We start from the raw sequence: 20399 nt of genomic DNA, 5'->3' as shown, positions 1-20399 counted from the left end.
TTAGGAAGAACAAGAAGGTGCATGATTTTTATTGTTGTTTACCTTTGTTTTTCCCATTGTTAGCGGTGTTTAGAAATAGAGGAATGTTTCCAAGGTTGACTGGACAGGATTTCTTGCCAGCACAATGTAATAGATCCAACACACAAGCATCAAGCCTGAAACAAAAACTCCAAGGACTTTGCTCAGCAAGCTTGTTGTTTGGAAAAAGGTGAGAAATAAAAGATGCAGATGAAACAACATACTGCTGAAAAGGTTTATTCCAATACTCATTGTAGGCCGTACTCAAAAATAATTAAAAGTCAGTATCAGTCAATGAATACTTTTGCCCAGTTTTTTAAATTTTTCCTATTTGTACAGGTGATGAAAAAAAAGCTCAGAAAGTGGTCCAAAGTGTGTTTTAGAAGTGATTATGCTCTCTGGTGCTTGATCCTCGCCTTCATATTTGTGTTTCCAGAGGCTGAGGTGCAGCTTTGTTATTGCTCCCTCCCCAACACTTTGAGCCTGAAGTGCAGAAAATTCCTCACTGAGACACCAGGTATTAACATCCCACATGGAAGGAAAATGAGCCTCTGGGGCCAGAGAGGTGCCTTCCCCACAGTGCCAGTGGGACACTTTGCTGAGCTCTGCAGTGGGATTCAGCTCACCAGATGTTTTGGGTCTATGAATCTTTCCCTGTCCAAGCATCTGGAGCTATGATGCTAAATGCACAAGAGACCAATGCCTTTCTGAGGACGTGTTAGAAAGCCACATGGGGTAGCATAAAGCTTCTAAAAGGGAAGCAGAAACTAATATTTTAGCACCTAAATATGTCTCTGGTTGTCTGGATTTGAACTAGTTTCCCTGAACTTCTTTTATGCATGGTTCATCCATTCACAAGTATATATTTAGTTTTATTAACTTTAGTACAGCTAAAGACTCAAGGAAGTCTAGCACCCAGATTTTAGCAGTAGTAGGAGCTGCTAAAGAATCTTTGGATGCTGTGCTAGTCTGCACTTTTTTTGGGACCTTCAAGTCTCTTTTTCTTCCCAGTAAACACCCACCCCATAGGAGGCTATGAAGAAGATCACTGAGTTCTCTTCAGAATAGTTTATCTTACTTTCTTACATCTGAGGTACAGCTTAGATGCTATTTTTGTCTCTCCAGAGGTAAGCAGCACTGTGTCCTCCAGTGTGGAAGTGCCATGGAATATTTTTCTCCCTCAGTAGTTGAAGAAGGATTATATTCATCACTCTCATTATCTCGGTCATTGTGATTTCTTTACTCTTTGACTTTAATTTTAATGTGTAAACTTTCCATATCTCTAATTTTTTTAGTTCTTCATTATCATTTGGTTCTAGCTGCTTGTGATTAACATCAAAAGAAGAAAAGATGACAGAGAATGGGTGAGTATAACACACTTTTAAATCTTGTACCAAAATGCTGGTTCCAATTTCTTTAGTAATTAGTAAACCACATAAATAACCATAGATTATTTTTTTTCCTTTCTGCTTTTTTTAACCTTTAAAATTCCAAATGCCTTGTAAAGGAAACTAAATAATATCCATGAACTATCAGAATCAGGCAAATTCACATACTTGCAAATACCCTTGCAAATTATCTTTTTGTTTGAGGTTACTCACATACAGGTTACTCTCCCTGTATGTACCCTACCTATGCCTCTTAAAATCCACATCACTTGAGAAGGAAGCAGCATGAATTAGCAATATCAACAGAAGATGGATTATGAAAAACATCTTCATTTCTGCCAGCTGATTCGTTGCATGCTGTGAATGAAATCAGTCCTGCGTTACAGTACCAGGAAAAGAAAATCAGATCTCCAAATATCTTAAAAAGAAACTTTGTGTTGGCATGCAGAAAGCCTAAGGGAGTTGTGTTTCCATGGTAACCACAAATGGATTTTTTGTGGCTTTTAAGTCATTCCTCCCTTGCCTCATGAGGCTGTTTGTCATAGCCTCTCACATATGCCCAGGTACTAGGATACCCTACCCCAAGAGCAAGAGATAACAGCCATGGCAGTCACATTACCTGACATTATTCTCGTCTTGCTCATGAAAATTTGGGAGTTACTGATGGCCTTAAAGCCCAGCACTCACAGAACCAGACCCTTAGAGGATGCTTACAATAGACATCAGCAAAAGTAAAGGCTGGCAAAGGGAGTTGGAGGGGATGACCACTGAAATGATTGAGGCCTCTTTCCTTCATGGACAAAGGATACAAAAAGAACCCCCTATCAGTCTTAAAAAAAATAGAATCATAAAGTAAAATCGTCAGCTCCATGTAAAAGCTGGAAAATGTTTCAGGTTGTGCATTCAAGAAAGGCAGCATTCAGTCCTCTGGAATATTGTTAATTTATGTACTTACTTTAAAAAGCACATTGCCTGTAAAGGTGTTAATTGAATGTAACACATTCTATCTCGTGAGATTTATTTAAATGAAAGTGTCATGCTGGTTATATTTAAAATTTGAGTTAATTATAAGTGTTACTTTTTTAATTTGTTAGATCACTGTGATTTTATCTCAACTATTGGCCACAGTAAATGATGCTGTTAGATTTCTGTGTTTTTGAGTGTCAAGGCCCATTAGGGCCTGTGAGTACCTGCAGAACTACCTTCTTGTTATGCCAGAGAGAAAAAAACACAATGTTACAGTAAAGTTAAAGTAAGAATCCAAGCACCACCTATGAATGCTTTGAATTTTGAAATTAAGATTATTTGTGCTCTGGCCCAAAAGGAAAGAAGATTTTGATCATGTAAAACATCCCTTTGGGATTGCTCCTGATCCTACTTGACCCACCAGAAACCCAAAAGAAGTGACATTTTTTCCCCTGAATAGTCGATACTGTTTGAGTTAGAAGATGCAGTGGGCTGATGAAAACTGACCTCTCAGACTGAGCACTCAACAATAAATCTCACTGTTAAGGAGCAGTCACCTTTCATTCCTCACCTAGTCAATGGAGAGAAGATGGCAATTCAGTCATCCTAAAATACAAGCCTGGGGGTGCCCATTTTAAGCTGAAAATGCATCAAAAGTTTCTTGCTTCCTTGTAGTGGATAGCATGGAATTTTTGGTAAGTCATTGGAGAAAAAGGATTATGTGTTGCAAATTTGCCATGCATCCTCTTTTGCCTTAATTTTATCTCCTATATGAAGGAAGCAAAAGTAAAACGAGAGCATTTTCTCCCTGCAAATTTACTGTCATGGCCATCCAGAAAGCTCCAAGTTGCTTTGCAATAACCGGTATCTTTTGAGAGGTCCACATGAACTGTTCCCAGTTTCTGATTACCATAAAGCACATATTGTTTCTCCACTACCAAGGCAAAACTGAGACCCAAAACCCAAAACCCTCTGTGCCCCTGGGAAAGAGGAGGATAACCAGAAATATCCTAGGTCTCTCCATCTCTATGAGTACTGGAAATGCAGAGAATCTCAGAAAGCAGGTCATGCCCTGAGCATGGAGGATAGCAAAACCCAACTAATGTCCTTGCAGACTGGTTCCATTTTTTTTTCCAGCCTCAGGCTAATAGATCAGTTTAACCAGGAACATGTGAGTGAACACAGTGCCACTAACAGGGCATTGAAAATTTTTGGCTGTCATGGATGCACAAAAATTCTCTGCATGGGTCATGTTTTCCAGCTGTAGCTAATCTCTGATATTTCAGAAGAAATCCAATTTTTTCCATCTCCCAAAAGCAGAGTTAGACATCAAGCAAGAAAATATTTCTTCCCATTGGCTGCAGGCAACAGTAGACCCCAGGAGAGATGCAGTGAACCAATTAGGTACTGTTATAAACAGAGTATAACAAATTCACTATGATCTATCTCCTTTCATCCTCAAAATAAATGATTTTATTCTGATATCGCAGTTTAATTTCAATCTTCCATTTCATCCTTTTCCTATCCTATGAACACCCCTCCAAAAAATAATATTCCAAGTTTCTCTAATTTAAAGACTTCCACTGAAACGAATCAAATTCCTCATCTAAATAACAGTCTGGGAACCTCCTTACAGAATTTCCCTTGCTGTTAGAGTTCTTCTAATTTTCAGTTTAGAAAGATTTATTTCCAGATAACAGTTCTTTGACTTTGTACCACTTCCTACTATTAACCCCCAAATGTAAGCTTCTTCCTCTCACTCCTAATTTTTCCAGGCTGCCCCAACCATATTTTTAAATCAGTTTTAAAATAAATCCTCCATTTCCCTAACTATTAATCCCCATTCAATTTGTTAATCCTTTTTTTACTGTAGGGGAGCAAAACATGGTTTTAAAATGCCAAATAAACTTTAGGCAAACTTAACTTATGGAATAAATTTAGCCCTCAATGAGAGAGAAGACACATAAGGCCAGAATAAATGACAGAGAGGATGGGTCCACATAGATTTAAACCTCAGGATATTATGGTCTGTGCTATCTGTGAACCTCTAGAAAGGAATGATTTCTGCAAGATTTATCTGAAGATTTTCTGCTAGCAAACACGTTCAGGGGAGACAAATATTGATGAATTTTAACAGTAAATTATAGTGACATCCCCCAGGACTGTGTGGTTGAGCCAGGTGTTGGTGAACCTTCAGGCACCATCTCATTTGACCCCACTGAATTATGATGTAAGAGCTGAAGCTGCTGACACTTTCGGTTACTTTTGCATTAAGATACTTCTGGTTTGTTATTCTCTTAAAAACAAGAGGGAATTATCTACAGCTGTTGTAGCTGCCCATGATAATCTTTACATTTGCAGCTATTGAACACATCCTGCAGGATAATTAAGATTCCAGCCTAACATGTTCAATATTTTGAGACAGCCTGGCCAGAAAGACTTTTTAAAAACTGATGCTTTTACTTCTTGTGGCAACAGATTGCAAAGATACATTCAAACAAGAAAATTATTGAAATTTAATATTAATCAAGAGTGAAAATTTCCATTCCAAATGCAAATTATCTATTTCAACATGAACATCTGGAGAGAGAATGTCAGGTCTCCTGTTAAATCAACAAATCAAACCTGACTTTTATTTGCCACTGAAGTCCAAAATGCAGCATGTTTTAGGGTATCTGATGATTCTGTGCTGGGCAAGGTAAGATGTTCAGGAACATGTCACTGTCTGCTGGCTTCAACAGGGACAGAAGAGGAATTCTCCACAAGTACTTTTTTGCTATGTGTTCTGAAATTTTCCTCTCCATTCTCTGTACCTATGCATTTCCTCTACAAATTTTAGTAGATAGTTTAGTAGATAGTTTCTAGTCACACCAAACAAGCACTGAATGAAGATTTCTTGAACATTTGTGTTGCACCAGATCCACTTTCTGCTTTCTATCCCATTCAGAGGCCAGTGCTGTCAAAAATCCTTTTAGAGAAGAGAGCTCAAAGGCAAACAGGTTTGGTTAAAGTGACAAAAGAAATCCATAAGGCAGTGCTAATGCTTTCTACTTTCAGTCCTCATGCTTGTCTTCATAACCTTTATGGCCACACTGATGGTGAGGATCGGGCATAGTGGTGGGGAAGGCATTTTAAAGAAAAAAGCCCAACCCTCTACTCGTGCCCTTGTGCTGCTGAAGAGAGTGCAGATAACTAAAGTTCTTTTAAAATTTTCCTGCTCACATTCCAATTTCCTTGCCTCTGTCATGAAGCTAGTGCATAGGGCAGCAACATAATGTAGCATGGGAAGCTAGTCTGACCCATTGTCACTTCAGAAAGTTGAAGTCTGTCCTAAGGAGACCAATTGTAATAGCAACAGCTTTTCACAGTTGTTACATGCTGGTTTTTTACCAAATTGTTCTTTCTCCCACAGGCTATTATTCTGCTCCACCTGAGCAGAATAGAAAGTGCTCCTCTACCCATTAGTGAAGAAAAGGCCATAGAGTAGGTAGCACCTCCCTGTGCAAGCTGGAAACCTAACAGCAAGAAAGGGAGTTTTCAGTTGTTTCTGAAAATGCCACAAACGCAGAGGGTTACCATTCACTTTAGAAGGAGGCAAATAAATAACTGAAATAGAATAAACAGGACAAAATTCCCCAACACAAACTGCAGGGCAATATCCTGTGAAGCAAAAATTAGCTGGAATAAGGGTGACTCTCCACTTGCAGTAAAACACCAATAATAGGTAATGTTCCCAGTTCATCCTTCAAAATTCATTGCAAATTACTGAGTAGAAGTATTACACAGGCAAGAATTAAATGTCACAGAAAAATATATCTGTGATCTGCTATATTTTCTATCTAGGGAAAGTTTTTTAATGTAAAAATTTGAATGTTGCAGGTGTTATACGGGGGCTGCTTCCTGTTGTCAAGAAATACATTTCTATTATGAAAACTCAGAGTGAATTTTTTAGATGAAATCAGATGAAGAGACAAACATGGCATTTCATGATAGGCTAAAAGCTGCTACTCCAAATAGCTCAATGGATTTGCCTGAGTAAAAACAACATTGTGAAAAAAAAAAAAAAGTCTCCTTATCCGGCTCTACATCTGTGAGATACGTATGTATCTCCCTCAACTCATCATATATTTTCTGTGAGCTTCATTAGGAAGTTTGGGGTTTTTTTTTTTGTCTCCTCAGTCATTGATCTTTAACTGCTCTTAGCATGATTCTGTATCTCTGCCCAGTAGCTGCTCCAAAACACAAGAGATCAACCTGCAGTTTGCTAATTCTGTGCATTAAGATATGTTAGAGCAGTTGGGAATGCCCAATATGGGATGTGATGAAGGAGTAACCAGTGATAAGTGTGATACAAAGCAGTCTAACCTTAGTGATAACAGAGAGGGGAGAAACAGAAAAAACCCTCCTATCATAGTGTACCAGAGCCAGAATCATAGAGTCATAAAATCTTTTTCATTTGAAAAGAATTTTAAGCTCATCAAGTCCAAGTGTTTGGCTTGCAAACTGCCAAGTTCACCAATAAACCACGTCTCTAAGAACCATATTGACAAGTCTAAATGCCTCCAGTGATGGTGACTCAACCATTGCCTTGGACAGCCTCTTTCAGTGTCTGACAACTCTTTCAGTACAGACATTTTTCTTCCAATATCCATTCTAAACCTCACCTGAAAAAAATTGAGCCCATTTCCTCTTTTTCTATTTTTTGTAACCTGGGAGAAGCTGTCTCCCTACAACCTCCCTTTAAGTAGTTGTAGAGAGATACAAGGTCTCTCAGCCTCTTCTTCTCCAAACTAAATAATTCCAATTCCTTCAGCCTCTCCCCATAAGACTTGTTCTCCAGACCCTTCACCAGCTTTGTTACCCTTCTCTGGACCTGCTCCAGCACCTCAATCTCCTTCCAGTATTGAGGGGCCCAGAACTGAACACAGGACTCAAGGTGCAGCCTTACCAGTGCTGAGTACAGGGGCACCATCACTTCCTTTCTCCTGCTGGCCACACTATTCCTCACACAAGCCAGCCTGCTGATGGCCTTTTGGCCACCTGGGCACACTGCTGGCTCATATTTAGTTGGGTGTCAACCAACATCCCCAGGTCCTTTTCCATTGGGCAACTTTCCAGTAACTCTTCCCCGAGCCTGTAGAGTTGCATGGTGCTAGACAAGCTTTTGGACACTTCCCCTCATCATAATGTGAATAATTTTCTTAGACAATGGGGACACAATGTCTTTTGTGACATAAATGGCCCCATTCCTCAGTTGAGTGGCTAATGAAGTAAATCACTGCTTTTTATTTATGCCCAGTTGAGCATGGGCAGCAATGATTCAGTCCAAGAGCTGATGCTGAGCCTCTCCCATGCAGGCTACTTGACTGGTGTAGTCTTTAGAAGAATAACAGACTTTGCAAACAACACACAAGGTGTTGGAGGTTCACAGTTCATATCTCTGTGACTGATAGAATAATGGTCATCAGCAGTTCTCAAGGGTAACATTTGGTTTGCTCTGAATAAATTATTGAATAAGTGTGTCTCTGCAGATCTGATAGAAAGACTACTGAAAGCAAAAAAGTCTTTGCACTCAGGACAGTAGCTATTTGGATCAAGTACTTCTGTCATAAAAAGATCCTGAAAGATACCTTTATAAACAAAAAAACTTGAAAAATTTCAGCAGTGTCTCTTACATAGGGAAAATCCATTTGACAGATCTGTCACTGTAAATCTATTTTTAAACAAGGTTAGAGGCTTTATTTTGTCATTTGGTTTCAAGTGGAATTTAGACTATGATGTCAAAATTTGGAGGCAGCTTTGGATGCCCACCTGTGCCCAAGTCTGCTTTGTTTGTGAACCTCATACAAGTGCAGGAGGAGCTGCAAGGGGCTCAGGGAAGCAGTAATGCTGTGATCTTGGCCTTTCTTGGTGGCTGACACTTGGTGCCTCTGTGTGGTGGCAGAATCACAGGCAATCAAATCTGCAGTGATTAGAGAGGTCCCTATGCTTATCAACAGGAAGCACAGGCACCTGTCAGCTGCCAGGTTCATCCCTGCTGTGGAGCAGGAATGGACATGGAATCAGATCTTTTTAGGAGTTTAGAAGAAAGAAACTTCACCTTTAAATACAGAGGTACATATATACATTGGAAAAAAGCTCTGTAACACAGAAAAGCACATAATAAACCAGACTTCTGTGTTGCTTTCACATTCAACCTGAGAGAGAAGATCCAAACTCCAACCCCTTTCAGCTATTTTCAGAGAAAGATTTGCTTTCTGAAGTTTGGATATAAAAGAAATGAGATGTAAGACTTTTTGTGGATGCCTAGACCTGAGAAATCTGTGTCTGGTGCTTGCATTACATTTTGCAGTGAATGCTGCCCTTCTCTCACCCTCCTGTTCCCTATCAGTCTGTTGCTGTTGCCTGAATTACAACCACCAAATCCTCATCGAAATAAATATCACCCTCAGAGAAAATTGTGAAACTGAATTCCTTTGTGTTTCTAAAAGACCTTGAAGCCTCCAATATGAAAGTTCCAGTAAAAGCACAACATTGTCTTCTCCTTGGGGCAAGGTAAAAATTGGGCTTATCTACGGCTGAGGAAGAATCTTATAGCTCTGAAATGGAGAAGAAACATGAGCAACAAGGAAAGGATACATGTTCAGGTTTGCAAAGTCATCATTTGGCTCCTATGGCTCCCTGGTTTTCATTAGAAGAAACAGGACCTTGTGATGCGGTGTTGTCTGTACAAAGTCTATTGCTCTTATGCCATTAACTGAGACTTTGGGGTCCTTGATTATATCAGATGAATTTAATTGTCTCTCTCAAAGATGTGATGTGTATCCTCTGCATCTATTTATGTTTTAGAACTTTCATTCAAGACAGAGAAATAGCCTAACACTGACGTTAGAAGCATATTCCCTTATAATTCTATATATTAAAACCTAAGAACCTGCACAAGCTGTTAAGTGCTTCTTCTCTGTGCTGTTAATGAAAACTTATTTTCATGATCTCATATTCAGAAAAGAAAAAAATAAAAACATTCTTGCTTATAGGAGTTCTTATGAGGAGTTCTGGAAAACTTTGATACAATTAAGTCTCTGTGGTTTAGGCTCCAGTTCCTCTTGCTGTATAATTGATGTATAATTGCTGTAATTTTGCATTAGACTCTATTGTTAACTTTCTGATTAAATTCTGGAATGTGGCTCTTTTAGAGTCTGGGTTGTAATAGAAAATTTAATGATATACACATTATATAATGTTTTAAACAATGAGAGAAAAGAACATATTATTTTCTTAAACCACTTCTTCCTAAACTACAAGATCTCTATTTCTCATTCACACTAAAACCTTTTTCTACCCTGCCAGGTACAGCAATAAGATATGAATTGTGTAAATTCATAAATTCCATTTATGTCATTTTTACCACAAATAAAAGGGCTCAATATGCCTTCTTCTCAATATGCTTTGTAGTGTAGACATTCATGCTCTGATTCATCCAGTTTTCCTTTTGTAGTGAGGAATAAAGCTATCCAGATCCTATTACTTATCTATTTTTTAATCTTAAATAGCTTATCAGCACACACAAGGTCATTACAATGCAATGCAATGTAGTATGCCCACCACAATACAGAATGATCAAATATCTTTTTTCTAGCTTCAAATTCCTGTCCCAGACCCATGCAGAAGTGAACAAATACATAAAAAAAAAATCAGAGCTGCTACAGATTTCAGCTAGGGTTTCTCTTTGTTAGAAAAGAGAGGGAAGGTGACTGTATCTTTCTATAAGTATTACCTCTCTGTTTCAGGTGTTTTCCATCTGTTGCCACTTCAGAAATCCTTGTCAGAATTCAGGAGGCCTTTGTGAAATAATGAAATAGATAATTTACCAGACATATTTCTTACTTTCATGAAGGAAGATGGACAGTTTAGGGAGGGTGCTTGTCATCTTATTGAAAACCAGCCTCTATCTCCCATTAAAGGTAGAACCAGACATGGAGAGAGGGTTTCTTATAATATTAAGGGTTGCTTAACATTTTTTATGATCAGCAGGAGTATTTTCAAGAAGAATTACTGCAGATAAGAAATCTCCCAAGTAGTTCTGTGTGTCTTATTTCTCTGTTTTGCCTTAACAAATTCAACTGAAAACCTCCCTGGCACATTGGGGGAGCACGTACAAGAAGAGATCATGGAGAAGGGTTAGGAGCTCAGGATTGGGTAGGATAACTTTGAAGGATGATATTCTAGGGAAAGCTGCCAGAAAGCTGATCTAAGCTTACACATGTACTTTATAGACTTGGAGGAATTGTCTCCCTTTGCAAAAGTGCACTGGGCAGAGTGGTGCTTGGCCAGACTGTGACACACACACTGAGACATTAACTGAGGCAGGATTGAAGACTCTGGTAATAGAAAAATAAATAATAAAGATAGTAGAAAGTTGACTAAATATTTCTGGGCAGTTATGCTGAAAGGACTCTCTCCAGGTGCACCAGTACTTGTGCTGGAGATTGCAGGGGAAGTCAGTCCAGATTTCTCTGTTCCTACAGATGGACTGCATCAGATTATGGGACTTGAGAAGTTATCTTGTCCCTTGGCCTGGCACAGTGTAAATGTAACAAATTTCAGTTCCCACTGAGGAACCCATTTTGGGTGCTTTGGAAATGTAGCTGGTTCATCATTATGTTTTAATAATTTTGTAATGAATGTTGATTTACTGATGGAGTACAGTAATTCTTAGGGAAAGTAACTGCAGAAATTCTCAGTCCCATTTTGGGTGACTAATCCTTACTTTTGCTACTCTTGTCCTTTTAGATACTCACTGTATAGCATTTTCCTTCAGATGAATAGAAAAAAAGAAAGAGAAAAAGAAAAAAAGAAAAATTACTGCAACTCTGTGTAAACAGATTAGAGCTTTCATTAAACTTTTTAATGACAAAAGCATTAAGCCTTTATCTAGTCACTATTTCTCTTTCTAAGTCCTGGCCAAATAACACATTCTTTAACTGTACTTTTCAGTGAAATTCTGCTTATAGTTAAACTGGAATAATTATTTTCAGTAGTTTCAAAAAGAAAAATAATGACTAATAATATAAAGTGCAATTGTATTCCTGAAAGAAAAGCATTTTCTTAGGGAAATGTATTCACTATCAGATTTTATGTCTTTTTGGTGTAGTAAACATTTTAAAAGTGTTTCATAAATCAATATTTACATATGTCAGTAATGGGTATATGACCTCGATTTTTTTCTAGCATGTTAATTTCCAATGAAGTACTTGGCTGTCTTTACAAAATATGGTAAAATAAAGACAAATAATTTGATGGGAAGCAGGATTACTTGTGGCAGATAAGTGACATTATGAAATAATAGTGAATTGACATTAGCGAAAATATTAGAATGTCAGTGTGAAAACCTTAGAATGGCCCAAAAAACAAAATATACATATTTTATTTCCAGTAAATGCTTCCTATTTTAGCCGTTTTCCTCAGCAATATATTTATTGCCATTCTATTCTTGGACCCATGGAAGGTCATTTGCATTGCCGTAAATCCAAAAAAGCATTTAAATATGCAAATTGAATCTGGAATGGTGTGAAAGGAGGTTCATGTCTCTTTCATATTTAAACAATAGCATCTAAACTGTAATCATCTTTCTGTGCTTTTATTAGCAGAACCAGTTACAAGATACTGAATTTTAAAGTGTTGAAAAGAACTTCAGATAGCTTTCAAATAGCAGACTCTGTAACAGTAATATGTTAGGATTATTTTTTAAAATCATAAGATGCTGGCTGTTAGAGCTGTATCCACTTTACCAAAAGTTTCCCTTTTTACAATAGAAATTTGTGTGGAAGCAATGCCATAAGAGCTGGCACACTGAGCTGTCTTTTAAACAGCTGCTTTGGAAAATGCATGAGCTATAATAAGACATGTGCTGTTCTGGGGGCTTTTACCCTAACAGCTCTGCTGTAACTTTTTCAGTTCATAAAGAAAAAATATGTAAACGGTTTATGATGTCAGGTCCTTCTATTTGGGAGATGGTAAAAAGTGTATTTTGTATTTTGACCAGGCAAAAAAAATGACTCATATTATATAAATCATCCTCCAAAGGCCTGACCCTAAAGCTGATGAAGATAATGGGAAGCTTTTTGCTAATTTTCATAGAGAATGAACTAACATATCCACCAAAGGTCCCAGACTATCAGTTTTCATCCTACTTTTAAATAAACTTTCTTAATGTAAAACTGATCTCCTCGAGGACCATGTTTTGTTGTCTAGCAATGAAGTTAAAACCATTAAAAAAATATTAAGTGCAAATGAATCTCCAATGAGATCTTATTCCTTTCATGTCACAGTAAACAAAATTATATGATACTACTAAGAACAGTATTAAGGAGAGTAAGAACTTGTAACTGAATATATGCCATTATGAAATGCATCTCTCATGGCTCATTTCAAGGTCCATTTGAAGTTTTCTTGCTATCTAGAATATTTTTAAGGTGTTCTCCCCGTATTAATTATCTAGAGCCTCATATTGGCCCAGACTGACCAAGAGTCTGCTCTCAGTCTGGTGGCCTATTTTCACTAAAGTCACAATAGTTTATTTTTCTGTGGGATTTCTATGTCTCTGATAACTTTATAAACTTAGTTAAGTAGTTCAAAGATAATCTGAGGATAAGAGACAGGCATTCATGTACACAGAGACTGAGAAATTCATAGTCTAATGTCTTCAGAAAAAAACAACCAAACAAAAAATAGACTACAAGTTATCCCCAAACATACAAATTGATAGAAAAGAGTTATTTTATACTTTTAAAAATATTTCCTAGTGTTAAAGTTATGAGTTTGACTTATTTTGGGATATTTGCTTATCAAACTCTGTCATCAGCTTCTACCACTCTAATGCCTTGCAGTGTGTAACATCATTCCTCATAATTTGTCTTAGCTTTAATATTAAGAAACTCCAAACAAAGCTTTTTCAATCCTGCTCTGTGTGGATCTGATTTTTTAATGACTTTTCAACTCACTGGATTTCAGCAGGTGACAGTAACCTCAAAGCCATTACCCAGTTCTGGTTCCCATAACCCAGCTTCTGCTTGAACATCACTGCAATGTGCAGCGTCAACTTGGGAACAGTCATTTTTTTTGTTGCTTCATTGGTAACTTGTTCTTTGAATGAGTTAGCTGGAGAGCCCACTGGAAGACAAACCATTTCAGAATTCCTCACAGTGTTTGAGACATCCTCAAGGAATTCTCTATAAATCCCAGCCTAGCCACCACTCAGAAGAAGGCAGGCAAGCAGCAAAATATCCACCTCTCAGTGATTTTAGTCCATCATGTCTGTATGCTTTGAGAGACCTAACTTTAGCAAAAGACATTAAAAAGTACTATGATGGTAGAGGAGAAACCCGAATAGCTATTTTTTTAATTGAAAAAATAGTTCAGCTTCTCCCTTCTTTGTTTCAATCCTGAGAGTGGTGAGTCTTGATTTCGGAGGCTGTAGTTTATTTATTCGTGTCTCATTGCTGTGTTCTACATCCTCAGCTCATGTGGGCTCTTCTAAACCTGACAAATTGCCAGGTAATACCAGATTAAACTTTCCTTTTCACACTCCAGCAGGGAAGCATTTAGTGACCTTTATCAATCAGTCTTTCCTGTCTGAAAAGCAGTTTTATTTATAGGATTTGTTAGTCTGTAGCTATTATAACCACCCAGAGCAAAGGCTCTTAGTGAAAAGCCTTGCTTGGCTGGCACGTTTTTTCTGCATTATTTATGCAGCAAAGGGGAGGAAAAATGCCCACTCAGACTGAATACAAACCTTCTTCTGCCACTCCAGAGAGACCAAAAGAATTTTTTTAAGATGTTTGAGGCAAAGAAGGAGGCAAAGAAAATCCCATGGCACAGATATAAAAATCAGCTCATCAGCAATATTTGGCATTGTAAAACCAGCTGTGGATCCTAAAGGCCATTTCAGTGGAAACCAGGGTGACACATCAGGGTCCACCTAGTTTTGGTCAACCTTTGTACTTTCAAGAACTGTGAAGAGTAGTATTTTTAATTCTGAAACTTCAGGGTGAGAAAGTTTGTCATTAAAGAGAATTTGTCAACAGTCAGGCTAAAAACACCCAAAATGGATTGTCACCCTGCCTAGACACAGGTAGTAAGGAGAACAGCAACTGCTGTGACAACAGCAAATGGCCACAGAGTCATGTCCTCAGGGTCCTCAAGAAATATCAGACTCATATCAGTGGGACTCTGACCTTGAGCCTTCAAATTGGAGAAGAGGCAAGGAGGATGTGATGTCTGGAGTGATGGAGCACTCTAGGACAATGAGCTAACAATTTGCCTCAATTTGGTCTTCCTTAGTTAATAGGAAGATAAATGGCATTTTGCCATGTCCACTGGAAAATTTTTCTAATAACCAATCATAGCATCTGACCATGTTAAAAAAATCTAAAGATAGTGAAGAGGTGTCAGCACTTATCCTGCAGTAAACAACTAAAATGGGTTAGATGTGCCATAAGAATGCTAATTTCTTCCATCAGCTACAAAGTGGTGCCTGTGTGAGTAGATCAGAGGAAATTGCACTGCAAACACTTGCAATCAGGCAAAACCAATCTGACATCAAGTGTCTCACTGCAAGCATCTGTAACAATCACAGATGATGCTTTCTGTATTTACAAAAAATATAAAACTCCTTGGGTCGTGTCTGAGGTGCACATCAGAAGAAGGAACAAAGTTCCAACTGGAGACAGGACTCCTACTAACTGTCCAAGTTGATGCTCAATAAATATCATTCACTGGGACAATCATCTCTGTTGAAGAGAGATGTTTTTGTTCATCTGTCAGCTGAAATGCTCCACTGTCATGTACAACTTGGAGGACATAGCAAAGGAAAGCAATCATATCTAACATTAGGCTGTATTTAAGAATATTCTTGTTTTTATGTCTGAAAACAAACAAAAAAACCCTAACCCCAGATATTTATGGTTTGTTTTCCAAAGTATATTGCTTCCAAACAAGTTTATGACAGCTAGAGGTAGATTCCATCTGGCGGGTTTTCTTCTACAGCAATATGGTGAGATTCTTTTGGAAGGATCTGAGGGTCAAATCTTATTTTTGCTTTATGTAATGCTATTTTTCTGCTTTCTTCACTTCTCCTGTGCAGTGTTCTATATAAAATGTTTTCTGACATGGAAGATGTCTTTGGCACTTTATATTTGCCACAAATCAAACTCATGTGATTGCTGTCATCTTATGTAAAGGGATTTGTCCACATGTGCTGGCAACCTGAAACACTGGGAGTGCAGAGGACCCTGGAACTGGTACTCTTCTGCAAATTTCCTAATTTATTCAGGAAGAAAGAGGGAATTATTTCACTTGTAAAAGGCAGTGTTAGATAAACTAAGGTAGAACTATATTTTGCCTTTTAGAAAAGCCATGAGGAAAAAGAATTGCGTAAATTCTTTGGAAAGCACTATAAAAAGCTATAATAATAGCTATTGATATGAAAATAATGCCTTTTGGAGTAAGCCAAGCAGTTGAGTCCATAATTTACTTGAAAAGATGGTTGAGAGGTGCATAAGTACCTCGGAGTGAAGAGATTTCTCATGCTGCACAACCCTGGGATTACAAAATGGCAAGAGGAAATCCCAAGGCTGAAAACTGAAGTGAGATATAATGAGACAAGAATTCAGACACAGTTTTTATTAGTGTTTGTTTGGTTGTCTTTTTAATTAAAGTTTGGAAATGTTTATTCATGAAAGGATTGAGCTCTGTATCATTCTAATTTTTTTGAAAATCATAGATATCTTTCTATAAGAAACACAAAATTATAATGTGACCTGATGACATTTTATTTAGAGAAATTTTTCAGTCTATATTATGAAGAAAGTAAGACTGAAATATATTAGGAAACTTATTGCTTAACTGCAGTGTTGGATCCCACTCTGGACTGGCCTAGAAGAGAAACCTAGCAGTGATTGATGAGGCTATATATGGGGTTGTGCTCCTATCATCTCAGCAGGTTCTAAAAGTTAAATATCCATGAAACTGGAAAGATTGCTTTCTCTTGGTTCAAAATAGTTGATAGCAAGAATATTTGGACAAGTTAAGGTGATGTTGAAAAGCAAACTGGAATTTCCATCCATCTTTCTCACCAATCATGTCCAGCCTCCCAAGGTCCAGTTAAATCTTACAAAAAAGATATTTTTGTTTTCACTTAGTATCTTCTGAAACTTGGAAAAACAAACCTTTATCAGTCTTGCTGTAAGATGTTTGTAATGCTGGCAGACTTCCCATCTCCAGCTTTGGTGCAGTTACCTGAGCTCTGTCAGTGACCCTCTGTTAATTCACATCTCCATCAGTTCTTTCACTAACAGCATGAGGATGTCTTACAATGTAGCAGTCCACACTCCTTAGGTCATTAAACAGGTTCTGTTGTCATCCCAAATGGGCAGAGAGATGAAAAAATTACAGTCACCAAAAATCATTGAATAGTTTGGGTTGGAAGGGACCTTAAAGATCACCTAGTTCCAGCTTCCCTGACATGGGCAAGGAAAACTTCCACTAGACCAGATTGCTCAAAGCCCCATCCAAAATACGCTAGAGTACCAATTCATGCCCAACATCCAAAAGCTATTTTAAGGTTGTGATTTTACAGTTCTATAAAAATGAACATTTGCCTTTTGTGCAACAGAAGCTAGCAGATATTCAGAAAAGAAATGGCATGAAGTAACAGATGCATGGCAGTCACCTCTGGAATTATGTTGCCTTTGGTCATCTTCTTAATAGCACTGCTAAGGATTTTTCCTGTTTTGTAGCACTGAAAATATTCACCTGGGGTCTGAGAGTGCATTTGAAACGTTTCATCAGTGTAGTGGATAGCCATGGCTTCAAAATAGATTTGCCAAAGGACCAAAAAAAAAAATATTTTTGTTCAGTTTGTTTTTCACTGTGATTAGAATTCCCAGACTTTGAATACTTCTCGGTCTTATCTCTGTATCATGCCGAGCGCTGGTTCAGCTTCTCAGTGCTCTGGACCCACATTACAATACTTGCTTTTACCATGATGTTCTAGAGCATCAGAGACATCTCCTTCATATGTACTACTGCAGAGAACATTGCCTCTCTAAGAGAAAGAAAATTGATTATGAAATTGATTATGAAAATTGATTATTATGAAATAAAAATAATTGAGGTGTATCAAGCATGTGTATATCAATACAGGCAGAGCAGATATTTTGCAGACATCCTTAATATAAGCAGCTATGGGACTGAGCTCTTTTAAGAGCTTAAAATAAACAATTTATCCTCTTTCTTTCTGCTGTGGATACTACCACAGTAACCTCTGTTTTGTGACTGTCAAGATTAAGATCGTAGCACTACATAAACCATATGAAACACTGAAGAGGGTTTGTTTGGTAGCTCAGATGGAGACTGGACTCTCATAAGACAAAGTTATGCAATGGAACAAACAGAACAAAAATTGGTTTTTTGTTCTTTGTCAAACATTTGAGAAGATTCACTTTCAAGATTCTGGTTTTCTGGCACTAATTTTTATTCAAGTGACTCTGACAATTAATATCATCTGGCAATAACTTAATAACAGTTCCTCAATATGAATGCTGAATATTAAACCAAACAGAGCAGGTATCACTGTTTGTATCCCAGACCAGGCTGACTCAAATGTCAGTAGTTTTACAGTGACAAGACCATGTGGTCTGAAGATGCCATCAGGAGAAAGAACCGTAGAGAAAAGTAGGAAACCAATTGATTGAGAGGGAAACACCTACTTTCTAAAGTAGAACTGTCAATAACCTCACTGATGCTGGTCAGGCTTTCTTGAACTGTTTTGCTGATGGTTTCCTGCAGTGAATCATTAAAAAAAAAAAAAATCAGAAAAAAAAAAGGCCAGGTAGTGGAAAATTCTTCCTTGAAATAGAAGAATTTTTTCAGTTTGTTTTCCATTTTCAAATCTGGTTTAAAAATTATGGCCCTAAAAATACCTGCAGACCTTTCCCACAGGCTGCTCTTCCCCGTGGTTTGCCTGTCATGGTGCTTAATCCCTTCCCCTGATCTGAACACAAGACTCTACCTGACATTTAAGTGAGATGCACACCCACAACTGAAGGTGAACCTTGGCACTTTGAATCCAGATTTGTCTCTCTTTTATTTGCAGATAACAGAGTCCAGGGAAGAAAAAACTCAAGGAATATTTTATGGCCTACTCTCATCTGTTCTCTGCTAACAAAATTTAAAAGTTTTCCTTTAACGCAGGTAAAACTCACATTAAATGAAATATTAAATGAAGTTTCCATACATGAAATAGGCCATAACTATTTGCTTTTTTGGAAGGAATTAGCTTGCTGGATTTTTTTTTTTGTAAAACACCTTCATTTTGTTCTTTTAAGCAGTTCCATTATTTTTTTGTGTGCAGTGTGTTATACAAAATGTCTTTGAAGATTAAATTGAAAAACCATAATGGATTTTCTAGAGATTGTATTTATATTCTATATTCTATATTCTATATTCTATATTCTATATTCTATATTCTATATTCTATATCATACATTATACGTTATACATTATATATTGTTATGTATTCTATATTCTATATTCTAAATTCTATATTCTGTATTATGTTATATTTACTGTCTTTATTATATTTATTACATTTTTAATATTTATTATACTTATTATAAAGTGTTAAGGTAGTAATTTAAATTGACCAGGTTATTTATAATATGCCACACAGATCGATTTTTAAATGCTCTTGACAAGCTAGTTTTAAGGGATGGTTTTTTTCACTTAAAACTCCTCTTTGTTTATGGACTCTAATTTTAGGCTCACATCCAGGTAGTAAGGTACTAACCCATTCTGCAACAGTGTCCCACTAAGCTCACTGGATACAGTAATTTAATAATAGCACAGTTTTAACACTTACTTTATGCATTTATTTGTGAAGTGTGTGGATGCATTCTCATCCAATTTCCTTGAAGGAGTTCCAACATTTTTTCTTATCACATAAATATTTATAATACATGCACTGAGACAGCATCCAGAAAATAAAACGCCAGATGTTAATAAAAAATTTTACACAAATGCTGTTTTATTTTAAGTGCATAATAATAATTCCTAATGCTTTATAAATAACAGGAATTTCTGAGAACTTCTTGTTTAACCCTCCTCCTGTTCTCATATAATGATTGCCTAAAGAACTGGGGGCCAGTACAACAAAGTGCAGGAAATGAAGAGCTCTGAACTTTGGCTGGCTTAGTAAGAATAAGTTTTAGAAACAGAAAGAGCTCATTTGTGCCCTCAGATGGATACTCCAAGAGGCCTTTGAAACCACTGCAGTTAATAAGATTCCAGGCATGAACTGCATGAACTCCCTTCCTTCAAATGATGCTTTGCGTAACATAAGTCCAGAGGCTGATGGCTGAGTTTAAGCAAAATGTGGACTTTGATGAAAGGAGCACTTGGTGAAGATGTCATGAGCTGATAATTACATAATGCTCATAATATCTGTGAAGTTCTGTGCTATGCAGGGGAAGGGTAGAAAGATGCACAGTGTGGTTAGGGGATCAGCTCCTTCTTTGGAAGGTTATAATTCAGAAATCCTTCAGAAACACAAAGACCACAGCACCCCACTTCTCTCGCTCCAGTCCACACCACAGAGACAGAAGAACCAGTGTCTGCTTGGAAGCACAAAAATGCATATTTTGCCATGTTGCTAAATTAGAGAAAAGGAAGAAATATCCTGCTTCATCCCTTACCTGCAGTCTGGGAATAAGCAGCTTCCCACATCTACTTTATTACAAAGCAAGAGCAGCAGTCTGGAGACTGTGTCCTGCATTTTGACATTGAATAAGGCTGAAATCAGGAGAAAAAGCCCAGTGCAAGTTGCAGGAAAGTCACATTTCTCTCTGGTAACCATGAAGTCAGCTGTGGGCATCCCTGTCAGAACCTATTACTTTCTACCTGGTTTGTCCACCCCTCACCTGTGTTTCCCTGGATTCATTTTTAACATTTATGCTCCTGCTACTGCAA

Source organism: Calypte anna, chromosome 2 (genome assembly GCF_003957555.1).
Source record: "Calypte anna isolate BGI_N300 chromosome 2, bCalAnn1_v1.p, whole genome shotgun sequence".
Lineage (NCBI taxonomy): Eukaryota > Metazoa > Chordata > Aves > Apodiformes > Trochilidae > Calypte > Calypte anna.
The sequence above is the reverse complement of the archived record's forward strand: the minus strand, read 5'-3'. Positions refer to the sequence as shown.